A 12,651-nucleotide genomic window follows, 5' to 3' on the forward strand; every position below is an offset into this window, starting at 1 on the left:
TGTATAAATATCAATTAGATGGTTAGGATTGCCAAGTTAATATGATTTTAGAGTTTTCTCCATACACAATAGGCCAAGAGATTTGGATGGTATGTGTCAAGAATATGATGCCACATGTGAGAATGATTAGTTGCTACCATTTTTAAAAAAAATGGTGGTGAACCATAAGTAGGCTTATGGCCAAATAGTATAGACTATATAATACTTCCGTGCCACAATATTTCTAACCCAATGTATGTGGTTGTGGGTGATTGTGTGCATCTGTGGGGAATAGTCTCACTTTTCTTTTTTTTGGAGTTAGTTTGTTAGTGCACACCCATGTCGGTACACACACTCCATGTTAGCCACCCCCACTAGGCATCGATACCAAGACCTCAAGTAGGGAATAGTCTCACTTTAAAATAGAGCGGAAACACCCGAGTCATGTTTCAAATATCAAACTATTGATGGGTTTGTAACGGCCATAACATCAATTAAAAATAGGTGTTTTCAAGGGGACAAAAATGATAGATACAAGTGAAACGGGTGTTTGGTCTGTATCATAACGGCATGGCCACCATTGTTATTAGTTACGGGTTTGTAACGGCCATAACGGCCATTAGAAATAGGCGTTTATATATATATAAAAACCAAAACAATAGATATGGGCATTGTAACGACTGTTCGGTGCGTATCGTAATGGTACCAGCGATGGCCTTTATGACCACCGTTATTGTTATAGAATACTTTGATTATTTCAATGTGGACTTTATTCTTAATAAATATATATTTTTTTCGAAAGAAATTGATTATGAGGTCTTGAAAATTTTCAAGTACCCTGCCATATGCTTTGTATCACTTGAAATCAATGGTCACCAATAATAAGGTACCTCTATATAGAGGTGGGCATGGGACGACCCGATCTGGCTAACTCGACTCGTTTGACTCGGTCCGATCCGACTCGACTCGAACCGAATGGGTGAGTCGATCCGAACCGAGTAAGCTTCGCCCAATCCGAACTCAAACCGAGTTGAGTTCGAGTTACCCAGTAACTCGACTCGAAACTCGATCCGGTTAGACTCGACTCTTTAACCCTACCCTGACCGGATCCCAACCTCTCTCTCTCCCTCCCTTCCTCCTCGTCTTCCAAGCCCAGCAACCACCCACCACCATCACCCTCCTCCTCCTCTCTTTCCTCTCCACTCCCTCCCGCCCTCATCTCTCGATCTGACTTGGTACTTTTGTTCGTATCAGACTCGGTCTGGATTAGTCCAGGCTAGACCGAACTCGGATCGAGTCAAGCATGCCGGACTTGGTATCGAGTCTGATCGAGTTTGGGTCAGGCCTATTTGAAAACTAGATTGAGTCGAGTCAGCCCTAACTCGGTTCGACTCAACTCAATGCCCAACTCTACCTCTATAGCTCTATCTAATATTATATATTATTATTATTATTATTATTAATTGAATATTTGATTTAGGAGTTGGGTTAGTTGGGTCAGGTGGGCAGCATGAGTCGGGTGTTGATTGGGTCGGGTTGCTGGGTTGAGTCGGGTGTTGATTGGGTCGGGTTGGGAGTAGGCTCAACTCAACTCGATGTAAGCTCGCCCGACTCAATTTATTAGCTTGTCTCGAGGTCGACTTGAAAGGTTTGACAAACAAGCCAAGCTCCAATGGTAAGCTCGAGGCCAAGCTTGAGCTGAGGAGAGCACGAACAAGTCAAGCCAAGCTTGGCTCACCTCGACTCTGTTGGATGTATAGCCCTAAGTCTTCACATGCGCTACATGTATTACTTTTTATCTTCAAGCGCCTCATATGTGTTGGTGCTGATGCTTTGTATATGCCACATGTGTTACCGTATATCTTTCATGTATCTTACATTTTTACATACCAATGTGACATGTGCAACAACCACCCTACAACTACCAAGTAAATTTCTTATGAAAATCTATTTTCACAAACAATACTTATGAAAATGCACCAACTTTCAATGAAAATTTTAATAAAAAATATAAAACAGTAACCTAATTTTTCCTCACTTCACATCAGCTTCTTTCCCTTTCAGGACCCTACAACTACCAAGTAAATTTCTTATGGAATTCTATTTTCACAAACAATACTTATGAAAATGCACCAACTTTCAATGAAAATTTTAATAAAAAATATAAAACAGTAACCTAATTTTTCCTCACTTCACATCAGCTTCTTTCCCTTTCAGCAGGAAAATTTTCCTTCACCTACTTCCCTTGAATTCAAACAACTCAATAAAGTAAGGACAACAGCTGTATTTCTCTATTTATTAATGTTCAGATATTGTTTTCTATGGTGTGGCTCACCTGATGAGTAGATGAAGCTGATTTTTCACTTAATAACCTTACGTGATATGGCCAACATATTGGAAGGGTTGGATGTTGCATGCACTCAATAGGTTAGAAGTTATTTGCCTGCTGGAAGTGGAAAGAAGGGTGTATTTATGGAAAAAGAAAGCAACGGTAAAAAAAATCAGTTTCCCAAACAGGGAGAAGTATCAATGGGTCCATCTAACTCCAATGCCAACAAAACAGATGCTATCAAATGGATGGTTATAATTAAATAAGATTTAAGTCATTTTCCATCAAACGATGTACATTTATTAGATAGTACGATTATCCTATTAATCTAATTCTTCGCCATGGTCCATCTACATTTCGTCAATGATTTAGACGGCCACTATCGTTGTGCATTTATGCATTGTGTATGATTTCCATGTCCATGCATGACAATTGGATGGCCCAGATTGTTCAATATCTGTGATGATTCAGTGCACTTTACATTTTTAATTCAGGAATCTAGGGCCCATCGTTCAGCAATCCAGACCGTTGGTATGTTATGATTCATCATAGATGGACTATCCCACAAACAATTTCTAGATTGGAATATCCTAGCCGTTAAGATTCTGGATTTTTATTTTTATTTTTTCCAGTTGACTGTAGACCGTTACCGTAAAATGTCTTAATATTGGTTTCTTGAATTGCAATCTGGGAATATTTGGGGGCAGGCTCCATCCCAAGAGAATCAACAGGCCCTTGATATAGACTACTACACCATGGGGCCCACAATTGGAAATAGGGGTGACTCGGACCGACTAGGCACGGTACGACGCAACTTGGGGTCGAATCAGCTCGGTCCGAGTCAGCAAGCCCTAAAACCATGCTCACCGTGAATTTCAGCTGATTGAAAACCAGGATGGTCCGTTCATCAAGCTGATTAAACTTTCAAAATCGATGGACAGCCGACGGTTTGCTGAGTGTACAGATGAGGCCCATCTAACAAGTGGATCAGAGAAAATTTCACCCCAGGTGAACTTTATGGTGTGGTCCACCTTATTTCACGGCTTGGATGTTCTACACAAGTGACATGCTTGCCAGAAAAAAGCGTTGTATATAAAAGTTAAGATAAAACGCGGTATTCTGAACATTTCTCTTTAAAAAGAGTAAAAGGACGATTGTATGCCTGTTAGGATGTAGACAGCCACGATTAGGCATTGAATGGTAATTTAAACTAAGTGCTAAGAAGACTCTTGAATGGTCCATACGCGTGGACATGGAGTCCATCTACATGCCCCAACATGCGCCAACGTGAGATACATGTGTGAGATCCAAGCCGTTCATCAGATGGGTTGTCCATTGATCAGTCGATATGTAATTTAATAGAGAAGAATACAAGGACCCACTATCATATGGTAGGGTAATTTTTGAAGTTAGGTTATTTGGCATTAAAAACTATCCACCACCATCACGTCAGGTAACCTGCCTCTGCAATTTTTCAGTGTGAATTGGCGTGCGATCTGTTTGAACGCAGATTAGGTACTACTCTCAAAGGACATAACTAGAGATGAACTGTCCTGACATGAGTTCTGTAGGACCGATGTATGCATTTTATCCATGCCGTCCATCCATTTTTATAGATTTTTTTAGGACATGATCCCTAAAAGAAGACACATCTAAGGCTCAAGTGGACCACACCACAGGAAACAGTGGGGATAGAATAACTACTTTTGAAAACCTTGCAATGGCCACCAAAGTTTTGGATAAGGTGATTTCCTTCATCCACTTCTCGTGGGGTGGCCTACTCAAGACTTTGATTTACCTTTTTTTTTGTTTTTTTTGGGCTCCTTCCTTAAAATGATACTTAGGGATGAATGAACGGTATAGATAAAATACATATATCACAATAGGCCCTATTGAGCCCTTGCAAGGAGAATCTAGCTATTTCCTGGTGGGGTGGCACGCAACCCGAGCCCATCTTAAAATGGTTGAGTAGTTATAGAAACTATTATCAAAACATTTCAAAATTACTCAACTTTCACAGCTATATAAGATGTGATGGCGACTCTCCGTCCTTATCTCTAAGTATAATTTACAAAATTTTACCTAAAACTTGATGAGGAATTCATATTTTAATAAATAATGCCTGGACTATCATATGGAGGGATTTTTTAAGGAATAAAATTACAAAATTATCTTAATTTAAAATTTCTGTAAAAAAGTAGTAACAGTCTATGTCACGCCCCAAACCCTTAAATCGGATTCACAGGAATCTCGATTGCCGAATCCGGTGCTGACAGCCTCCGAAGTACCCCATTCTCGGCTCCTAGCGTCCATACGCCAGATTCCGATCCTGGGGTCCTACAAGGAGGTTTTTTTTGTATATACATTTAACTCGTAATAAGCATAACCACAAGATTACCCAATTCACGAAGGCAACATCATCATCACATATCTACTAATATAATCATTTGGGTACAATGCTGAAAGGAAATACATAATTAAAAACCAAGCTCCAGAAGACCGCCGCAAGCTCCAAGCTCAACACTGCTGCAACCTAACATCACCTGCACGCATCTATCGTGCATAAGCTTATAGAAAGCTTAGAGGGTGGTGTAAGTGTGTACAAGGCAAGTGCCAAGTATTCAACATAATGACATCATCATATAAGACCAGAAATACCGATAATCCATAAATCATACAATATTGGAATAAGCAGAAATGTTGATAAGATCATGAATTATCAGAGTAAGCAGGAATATTGACGAGATCATACGATAACAGAGTAAGCGAAAATACGGACAAGTCCATGAGTCAATCAATGTCAGAATATGCAATATAGAACTACTATACAAATGAGGAATCATAGATAGCCAAATATCAGATGCAGAGGATACAATACAATATACATTCTTGATGAGTAACACAAATAGCGTTAGCCGTACCTAAACCATATAAATGCAGAGACACAATAACCCAAAATGCCATATGCCGCGAATGTTCCGCAATATGCGGTGCGAATGGAATGACCATACTGGAGTGTGAAGTTGGGATGATGGTACGTAGTATCACAGGCTATGGGGTCCATCACAAGGGACTTCTATCCAAACCATTCCCATACCTAAATTTGGATAGTTAGACTCAATGTGGTAAACTCCAGATCTCAGGTTAGTCGCGCTTCCCAACCGAAATCCTGGCCATTGCGAAAGCACTCGTAACAAATAGTTGCGCACCACCAACCCGAGTGGATAGTGAATGAATGAATGCATGAATGAGTATGCAACTCCTACTCACTAAATCCACATATCAGTACAGTTCATCTCTAGGATCATCACTGGGGTTTAGTACACTCCAAATGGTACTGCCGCTGTCCCAGCCACACAGTCCAAGTGAGCATAAGAAACCTTACTATCCGTCTTGCCAATAGTCTGCCAATACCTATCCGGCACGTCGATAGCGGACCCATTCACCAGCTGGTCAAACTCAGCCTAGTATTGCCCCCTACCCTCGGGCGAGTAAGGCCACACCCCCTCCCAACTGACCACGACACAGTGGGAGACGCGGCCTCCTGGTATTCGGCACTCGGGCGCTCATGTATCCACTCGGTCTCGACGTTGGGGCGTCTCCTGGCCACAGAGGTTTATAAATTTTCACCCAGGGACATGTATGGCGCCCGTATGCTAGAACCAAACATTTCCGGTGTCCTATTTGGCCATCCACGATATGCCTGTGGAGGCTACGGCCCTGATGTCGCTAGGGCATACAGTAATCATAATGCGAGATGCATGGGTCATACAATCCAGTCATGCATCAGTCCTGCACATACCGCGTGCTCATGTGAGATAACCTCCACCTATCAGGGAGTCTCATAACAACATGCTCAATGACATATGCAATGATCAACCACCTCTCATAACAAACATGCAGATGATGCGTATGGGCATGTATCATGATGCTATGTTGTCACATACTCATAACCGGTATCCACAACCAGCATCGATAATCGACCTCGACCATGTGGACATTTAACCAACATTGCCCCCAAGGAATGGCCTACATAGAGTCAAACATATAATGAGCCCATGGCCTCACACAAGAGCCTAATATACAACACAATGAGTCTTATTGAAGGGCCACATATACACAACAGGTGGACCCTGCTCATGGGCCTAATACATATCACAATAGGCCTTACCCATGGGCCATGAATACATCATAATGGGCCTTGCCCATGGGCCTCAAATACAGGACATGTGGGCCCTACACATGGGTCTTGAATACATCAAATGGACCATGCATCATAGGCTTAATACATATCACAATGACTCTCAACTACGGGTCACATATACATCATATAGGTCTCGACAATCGGCCTTGGCAATCGAATTCGATACTCAGAATCGGCCTTGACAATCGGAACCGGCCAATACAATCGACCTCGACAAATCGACACCGATAATTTACATCGATAATTAGCACCGACAATCAACATCGATAATCAACACCGACGACTGGTCACATAGACATGACTGGGTCTATAGATGAACATCTGATCAACCATAATATAAAGATCAGCCCTCGGTCGTGGTTATATCAAATCTGGTAGTATGGAGCCATCCGTCCGTGGTAAATGGGGCCCACTTATTTGGGTTAACCCACTAAGAGAATGATGAGAATGGGCCTGATAAGGCCTAAGGAAGGGTCACAATGTGGACATCTAACCATCACTGCCCAACAATGTGGACATTTAACCAACATTGCTCCCAAGGAGTGGTCCACATAGAGTCAAACATAAGGTGGGCCCAAATATCCAACAAGTGGGCCTCAAACAGTCATCACAGGTGGGCCTTACATATACAGCACGTGGGCCTACACATCACGGTGGGTCGATACATTGGGCCGCACCATTGGGCCTAATATACACATCACGGTGGGTCGCATCATTAGGCCGCACCAATGGGCCTCATGCAATTCAAGTCGGGCCTCAATAAATGGGTCGGAAACATATCACAATAGGCCACGACATACGGGCCAGAAATACGTCACAATGGGCCACACTAATACATCAAGGTGGGCCTCTTTATATGGGCCGCACCAAAAATCATTTCAATAGTTGTAGGTATAACATGTGTATCACTACACCCATGGCCCACGTATGATGATCAGTACTTGTACAAACATATCCATGTAAATCGGCGCCAACCAAACATTGTCCAGCACTATCCCAACATTATGGACGGGGTGGATACAAAATACGAACATCTAGGCAGGCCGCACAAGTGGACGGTGTGGGTGAAGTATACACAGCATGGTGGGCCTGTACAATGTAGGCGGGCCCTGCGCCATCAAGACGAGTAGATGGTGTGGATATATAATACATTTATCATGGCGAAATCACACATTGAAAGGGGCCTTATATACATCATATTGGGCCTCGACCCATGAGCCCCAAATACATCTAATGGGCCTCATCACAGGGACCTCATATATAACAAGCTGGGCCTTAACAATGGGCCATAAATATGGTAAGTGGGCCACACCACATGGCCACGTGTATATCAAATGAGCCACACTCAAATATAAGTGGTGATAATAATTTCCACTACTAAAATTTTCAAGGCCCGCCATAACATTTATTTCTCATCTAATCTAATCATAAGATCTAAAGGATTTCAAAGATAGCCGTTCAACCCTCACCGTGCACTATGGTCTACTTGATAAATAAATCTGTCTTATTTCCTCCCAAACCTAAAAAAAAGATCATTTTTCAAAAATGGTTGGACGGTTGGATGAAACACATGCATCATGGTGGGTCCCATAGGGATGGAAGGTATAGATAAGTCACATGTTCCATGATGGAGGTCCACAATTGTGGACACAACACATACATAAATAGGTCTTAAGTAAGACCCACCAAAATGTTTATTTTCCACCCAACCTAGGGCCTAACATACTGTCCATCCAAACTGGGGCCAACATGATGTTTATCTTCCATCCAAACTAGTCATAGGGTCACATGGGCCTAGGGCCCACTATATTATTTATTTGCAATCCAATCTATTCATAAGGTCACATGGACCTTGGGCCCACCATAATATTTATTTATCATTTAACTTGGGCCACTATAATATCTATTTGCATCCAACCTGTTGATAAGGTCTTATAGACCTGGGGCCCACTACAATATTTATTTTTCTTCCAACCTGTTGATGGGGTCACACGATCATGGAACCCACTGCAATGTTTACTTGCATCCAATCTGTTGATAAAGTTACATGGGCCAGGGGCCCACTGCAATGTTTACTTGCCATACAACCTGTTTATAAGGTCACGTGGACTGAGCCACTGTAATGTTTATTTGTCCACCAAACTTTTGGTACGGTTATGTGGTCCTGGGGTCTACTGTGATGTAGTTAACAAATCCAACCCATTCATTGTGTGTGTCCCACCAATTTAAGGGTCCAAACTGAGTTTCAGGTGGATCCAAGCTGCATGTGGACCCCAGCAGTTGATTCCATGTGGCTTGGCATACCACCACATGAAAGGTGATGGTGTGGGCCATCCGAGAACTTTTTATGACTTATTTTTGGAACCAACGCATCATAAAAGGGGACCTATTAAATGAATGGCATGGATGTAGAACATACATCATGGTAGGGTCCACAATTGGGGCCAAGGGGGCCCTCCCTATTTAACCTTGGACGTCTAGACTCCTTTGGATGTCAAGGTATATACATGTATATTTATTTATTTTTTAATTTTTTTTATCCTAGGTGGGACCCACATTAACCAGATCTACTCCGTACATTATGTGTCCCATAAAATTAGAGGTCCAAACCAAGTTTCAATCACATCCAAAACTCAGGTAGGCCTCACCAAATGATTTTATATGTTTAGGCATGTTTTCACATGATTTTAGATGGTGTGGCCCGCCTGAGTCTCGTATGAGGCTAATTTTTGGGATGGACACTTGGTTTGTGGGGACCCATCAAATTCATGGTGTTGATGGTCGAAACGCATCACGGTGGGGCCCACAGCTGGGACCGTGAGTCCCAGCCCGTCCTCCCATCCGTCAGCCGCAGGCAGCGCCTGCTGCGTGCTCTGATAGCAGCAGCTGCTGCTACTTTACCCTTTTGTTTTTTTTTTGAAAACTAAATTTCAGTGCTTTTTGGTAGGTGGGGCCCACCTCGGACGAATCCAATCCAGCCACTGGTCACTGTGGCTTGATACAATCCCAATGAGTCTAATATTGGGTTGTTTTTTTATATTCAGGAGCATCAGAAAGTAAATCAAAGGTAAGAGCACTGTTTCCTAAACCATGGCCCGCCAGGAAACCAGATTAACCTCATTTTCCGGTTCAACGCCTAAAATCAAGTAGGGAATGAAATGGACGGTGTAGATTAGTCCCATACATCAAGGTGGGGTCTGCACGAGTGGTTCACCCCAAAGGACTTGAATCATGCTAATATATATATATATATATATATATATATATATATATATATATATATATATATATATATATATATATATATATATATATATTGTTTGACGTCCAGCGTCCTTGGACGCTGGATGGTTTAAGCTTAACACATCAGAGGTGGGCCTTGCTCAGATGGGCCATTAAAATGGCGGAAGGGTGTGGATGAGACATACACCAAGGTGGGGTCCGTCCGAGTGGGCCACACATGGCTCAATAATAATAATAATAATAAAAAAGAGAGAGAAAAGCACCCACCTCTCATTCTTCTTCCTCACTAGCTTTCCAATGCTCTAAAAATGCTCCTTTAATGGTGAAGATGATGATCCAAGGGTGGAGATGAGAGATAGGGTGATAGGGAATGGGCCACACATGGCTCTTCTCATGGAGAGCTTGGACGTTTCCTCTCCTTGGGAGTTTCTTGGGAGAGTGAGAAATGAGAGAGAGAATGAGAGAGAGGAGTGGTGATGGGATGAGGGAGCATGGTGCATGTTGACTTTTGGGTGAAAAAGGAATGGGTGCCATGCCTTGTTGGTGAAAAGGGGATGGCTAAGTAAGGTTGTGTACTTAGACTTGATTTATGGATTGATGTGACATTTAGGCTAGAGATTCTCTTAGAAATTGCGACGCGCGGTGTTTTCTTGAACCGAATGCTGGCCCACATTTCCTGGCCTGAGTATCTCCTCGGCGAGCGAGACGCGTCATCGGAATTGCAGCGACTGCGCGGTCGCAAGGGTATAGGTCTCGGGTCGAGCCGACTCTGGAATACAGGATACCACTTGGGGTCGCGCGCAACTGCCAATAAAAGATCGCGAGTCGCCGAAATTCTACCGGGAGGACCACGAAAGCTTACTGGACGGTACGGGCTAGAATACGGGTTTTATAGCTCTCCCCTCCTAATAAGAATTTCGTCCTCGAAATTCAAATCACAATTATAACCAATACAAAGCTTACCAAGAGAGGGAAAACCTATCTGTAACGACCTTGGAATTTTTGTGCTTATCTTTCCTTAAGTAGTTGTTTTGGGGTAATTAGCGCTTTACTCGATTGCTTGTGAAATTCGCATCAATCACTTTAAATTGTATCTGCATGGCTCTAAACGTGTAGATTAGTGAGCGCTACGTTACTCTGAAATCTGGGATCCATCGCTAAATCCAGTTGTTCTGGGGAATTTTTGGAAGATCTGGATCGGACCTGGACCGCGCGTCGAAAGTCCGATAGCGATGATCTTAGGCTGTTGCGGTCACCGAGTTGGGCTTGATCTTCACCTCGAAAATCAAGTCGATCTGATGTTCTGGGTCGATTTGGTTGAGCTTGGAGTGAAGAGTGTGAGAACGGTTGGAATTTATTAAGGTTTTATTGAAATCTGAGTCGTGTCGCTTGCGCGACGATTTTAAACATTCTGACCGTTGGATTCTGACCCAATTTCACCCTCTGATCAGGATGGTTGGCCCAGGCATATCCTAGTGGTTGTGGACCTGATCGAGTTTCCGTGACCGTTGAATTGAGTGTGGTCCGCCACGGCTGATCTGAAGAGCCGGTCGGTATGAAAACTCAGCCTGACCTAGATCCATGGTCAATGAGCTTAAGTCCGACCTTTCGTAGTTATAGGCCCACCAGAAGTGCTTCGTTGGATCGAGAAAGGCTTGCTTTGGTTATAACCTAAGTATACCTTGACCCTGGGGTTATTTCCATCATTTTAAGGCCTATATATAGACCTTAAACCCTAGCTCTCATTTCCATACGAATTTTCTCTAACCTAGCTTGGAAAGAGAGTGGAAAAGAGAGAGTTAGTGAGAGAGATTGGTTGGTGATTCATCTTGATTCTTCCTTGTTCTTCTTCACCTTTGAACCTTTACTTTGAATCGTTCCTCTGACGATTCTGAGTTCTTTTGGGGTAAGTTAACCTAACCCTAACCTGTGTTAGAGCTTAGATTAGACTTGGTGTTGTTGTATCTCATTTCTATCCTTATTTTAGGGTATTCTAGCGCTGTTGACAAAGACAACTCGTCTAAATCAGCTCGGCGGTTCTTTCTTCGCTTAAGGTGCGGACTTTAAGTGTATAGGTTATGGTTTTCAAGGCTTTCAATCCCAGTTAGTGATTTATTCTTGTTATGGATGAGATTTCACATGCCAAATGTTGTGTTTACATTGCTTTCCTGACATGCATGTGCTATATTGAGATTTGTGTATTCTAAGTGTATTTATAAAGTACCGTATACGTATAAAATACGCACTTGTGCTTGCCATGATTATTGGTCATGTATGTATGCTAGATGCATGTATGACAACTCCTTGGTAAAGGAAATTGTCTAAGTGCATGTATTCCAACATACGTCATGTATGTTGTTCCTTGTATGCTAAGTGTTTGTAGAAATGCATGAATGATCTAAGTGTAACTGATTACACTAAGTGTGGGCGTTGAGAAGTGATTCTCAATACTCCTATTGATGCGCATGTTTTCCTTTATGCAGTTACCTTTCAAGTTATTTAAATTCAAGCATCTCCTATGCTTACATTTATGTTAAGTTGATATTCTTCAGATGTGTATGTAACATGAGTTGAGTTATTGTTCCATTACTGTTTTACGTTCCATATGAATATCTGTAGTAGTGTAGGATATTTGGGACTATGCCTTAGTCCAGGAGATCGGTAATTGACCCTATATTCGTGGTTGAGATTGCTTTCGCCACGTAGGACGTATTAGACGAACCCGAGCCGTATTAGAGTTGGCGGCAGTGGTTTGGCCACGCGGAGTGTTTGCGCACTCTATGTCGTTCAATTCAACGTGCGCTCGTGCTAGTCGAGTTCGTCAAATAACCCGATTGTCCGATGTATGTTAACCATGTATAGACGCTACTGCTTGAATCTAGGGTACTGAACTTAC

Source organism: Magnolia sinica, chromosome 14, assembly GCF_029962835.1.
Source record: "Magnolia sinica isolate HGM2019 chromosome 14, MsV1, whole genome shotgun sequence".
NCBI classification, from domain to species: Eukaryota; Viridiplantae; Streptophyta; class Magnoliopsida; order Magnoliales; family Magnoliaceae; genus Magnolia; species Magnolia sinica.